Consider the following 4,237-nt stretch of genomic DNA (forward strand, 5'->3'; position numbering starts at 1 on the left):
CAATGACTTCATCACCGACACCGATGCGAATGACAAGGACTACTCCGCTCCTTCCTACTGCTTCATAGCACTCGGTGCCAAGGTAAACACACGCACTACTCACTATCAAACATCCAGTGACGATGAAACTGATTGTGATTCCAAACCTAGCTACAAAACACTTGCTAAAATTGCAACTGAACAACAGAAAGCTATGGAACATATTCAAAAACTGTTAGACAAAAGCGATGATCTGTTAGATGCTGAAATGACTCGATTGCAGTCCTTAATTGAAGACATAAAAAATCTTCACGTTAAGTATGAGGAACTTGAAAGTCGTCATGAAACGCTCTCAACAACTTATGAAAGGCTTTCCTATGATTATCTTCAAAGGAAGCAAGACCTTGAGAAATTGAGAGCGGCTCATGAAGATCTTCAAAAGGAAAACGAGTCACTTCGCGCCAAACAGATCAGTTCAGCTCAGGAAGGATTTGAACCATCATGTCTTAAATGCATTGAGCGTGATAACGCTACTTCTGTTGTTGAATGTTCTACTGCTGCTACTATTGCAATATCTTCACCTGTTGATGTGGTAATTAACCCCTCTCCTGAGGATACCACTGCTATTGCTGATGAGAATGCTAGGTTGAAGACACTACTTGAAACAGGGATGTACAAAAGTCTCAAAGGGCATCAGACACTATGTGATGTCCTTAAAAGGCAGATCCTGAACCGAAACCCTAGGAAAGAGGGTACTGGATTCGAAAGGAAAATGAATGCCTATGGCTCTTACTGGAAACCTGAGCAGTACCCCAAAACCACATGGGTTGCTGCAAAGGAACCTTCAGTGGATCCATCCACCCTATCTGGCTTCACTTGTGCTAATCCCATTGTTATTGATGAATCCTTTGATGCGAACTACAAACTGTTTAAGAATCAGAATGGTGAAGTGTTTGCCAGGTATATTGGTACTAACTGCAGGAATGGACCGCCTATGAAGAAGATATGGGTGCCGAAAAGGTGTTTGGAGAATCTTCCTGTGAATGTCATCATGACACCACAGGTGAAGAAGACAAACCCCAGACCACAGGCTTCATATGGTCCAAAGGCTTCATACAGACAGAGGACTCACCGGAGTCGCACTAACGCAAATGTTTTGCAGGGAAGCCATACTCAGGCCTATGAATATGAGCGCGGTTCATCAAACCGCCATGTTCATAAGACCAAGAACTATTCTGCTTATTCTTATGAGTACTATTGTCCACCTGCAAGACTTTTTGCTAGGGCTCCAAAGCCAAAGTTCTCAGATGCTGCACTTAGACTCATTGCTTCAAAGACACCCTTGAAGATGTGGGTGGCTAAGAAAGCTTAACTCTCTTTTGCAGGGAAAGGTCTCCAGCAGAAAACCAAAATCGTCTGACACTATTGTTGGGGACCTTAAACATCTTGTAGGGCGCAAGATCAAATGCCCAAATGGTCTTATTATGTACTTTGTTCCTGAATCGCTTGCTACTCGCCCTATCAGTCCAAATCTCGATTTAAGCTTTCATAACCCACTGGTTCGTCAAATGTTTTTGCTTCACAACTCTCTTCGTGAAGCCTATCCCCCTAACTGCACTGTAGGGTATGACACCAGCAGCTTCAGAATGGATTATTGATAGTGGGTGTACCAATCACATGACTGGCAAGAGAAGCCTTCTTATGGACTCAACCTTACGTCCATCCGACAAAAATCACATCACACTTGCTGACACAGGTAAAAGTAAGGTATTGGGTCTAGGTAAAGTTGCAATCTCAAAGGATCAACACATGGATAAAGTCATGCTTGTTGAATCCCTTGGCTTCAACTTAATGTCTGTCTCAATGCTTTGCGATTTAAACATGATTGTGATGTTTGGAAAATATCGTTGCCTTGTTCTAATGGAATCTGACAAGTCTCTAGTGTTTGAAGGGTATCGGAAAGATGATTTGTACGTGGTAGATTTCTCAGCAGGACCACAACTTGCCGTATGTCTTCTAGCAAAAGCTTCAGAATGCTGGCTCTGGCATCGGAGGCTAGGGCATGCTGGCATGAGGAACCTGCACACCCTTGCAAAAAAGAAGCATGTCATAGGCATCGAGGGCGTCAAGTTCAAGAAAGATCACTTATGTGGTGCCTGTGAAGCAGGAAAGATGACGAGGGCCAAGCATCCCTCGAAGACAATCATGACAACGACTCGACCCTTCGAACTGCTCCACATGGATCTTTTCGGTCCCATTCATTACTCAACTCTTACTACTACTGCTTGTCTCTATGGCTTTGTCATTGTTAATGATTATTCTAGATATACTTGGATGCATATAATCCTCTACAAGACTGAAGTGCAGGATGTCTTCAGATGCTTCGCCAATCGAGCAATGAACAACTATGGCGCCAAGATAAAGCACATCAGAAGTGACAATGGCACTGAATTCAAGAACACTGGCCTTGATACATAGCTTGATACTTTGGGCATCACACATGAATTCTCAGCTCCGTACACGCCACAGCAGAATGGCATCGTCGAACGCAAGAACAGAACACTTATTGAGATGGCCCGAACGATGCTTGATGAATACAAGACTCCAAGAAAATTCCGGCCTGAAGCCATTGATACTGCATGCCATACAATCAACCGTGTTTATCTTCACAAGCTTCTGAACAAGACATCTTATGAGCTCCTTACTGGCAAGAAGCCAAATGTCAGTTACTTCAGACTTTTTGGCGCCAAGTGCTGGATCAAGGATCCACATCATACTTCAAAATTTGCACCAAAAGCACATGAGGGTTTTATGCTTGGATATGGAAAGGATTTGCACTCCTACAGAGTCTTCAATCTCTTTCATTACAAAGTGGTTGAAACAGTGGATGTGTGGTTCGATGAAACTAACGGCTCACAAAGAGAGCACCTGCCAAATGTGCTAGATGAAGTTACATCCAGTGAATCAATCAAACTCATGGGAACTGGAGAAATCATACCTTCTGAAGCTCAACCTGAAGAGGAACTTATCATCTCCGCACCTGATCAACCTGAAGACATGTTGGGTTTCATAGTAATTTCAAAAAAATTCCTACGCACACGCAAGATCATGGTGATGCATAGCAACGAGAGGGGGAGAGTGTGATCTACGTACCCTTGTAGATCGACAATGGAAGCGTTAACTTGGTTGATGTAGTCGTACGTCTCCACGGCCCGACCGATCAAGCACCGAAACTACGGCACCTCCGAGTTCTAGCACACGTTTAGCTCGATGACGATCCCCAGACTCCGATCCAGCAAAGTGTCAGGGAAGAGTTCCGTCAGCACGACAGCGTGGTGACGATCTTGATGTACTACCGTCGCAGGGCTTCGCCTAAGCACCGCTATAATATTATCGAGGACTATGGTGGAAGGGGGCACCGCACACGGCTAAGAATATGATCACGTGGATCAACTTGTGTCTCTAGGGGTGCCCCTTGCCTCCGTATATAAAGGCTCAAAGGGGGGGCCGGCCGGCCAAGAGGAGGCGCGCCAGGAGGAGTCTCTACTCCCTCCGGGAGTAGGACTCCCCCCCTTTTCTAGTTGGAATAGGATTCGCGGAGGGGGAAAAGAGGAGAGAGAGAGGAGGAAGGGGGGTCGGCCCCTTCTCCTTGTCCTATTCGGACCAAGGGGGGAGGGGCGCGTGGCCCATCTCTGGCCACCTCTCCTCTCTTCCACTAAGGCCCACTAAGTCCCATATACCTCCCGGGGGTTCCGGTAACCTCCCGGTACTCCGGTAAAATCCCGATTTCACCCGGAACACTTTCGATATCCAAACATAGGCTTCCAATATATCAATCTTTATGTCTCGACCATTTCGAGACTCCTCGTCATGTCCGTGATCACATCCGGGACTCCAAACAAACTTCGGTACATCAAAATGCATAAACTCATAATATAACTATCATCGTAACCTTAAGCGTGCGGACCCTACGGGTTCGAGAACAATGTAGACATGACCATGACACGTCTCTGGTCAATAACCAATAGCGGAACCTGGATGCTCATATTGGCTCCTACATATTCTACGAAGATCTTTTATCGGTCAGACCGCATAACAACATACGTTGTTCCCTTTGTCATCGGTATGTTACTTGCCCGAGATTCGATCATCGGTATCCCATACCTAGTTCAATCTCGTTACCGGCAAGTCTCTTTACTCGTTCCGTAATACATCATCCCGCAACTAACTCATTAGTTGCAATGCTTGCAAGGCTTCA

The sequence above is a fragment of the Triticum aestivum genome, chromosome 1A, assembly GCF_018294505.1.
Source record: "Triticum aestivum cultivar Chinese Spring chromosome 1A, IWGSC CS RefSeq v2.1, whole genome shotgun sequence".
Classification (NCBI taxonomy): domain Eukaryota; kingdom Viridiplantae; phylum Streptophyta; class Magnoliopsida; order Poales; family Poaceae; genus Triticum; species Triticum aestivum.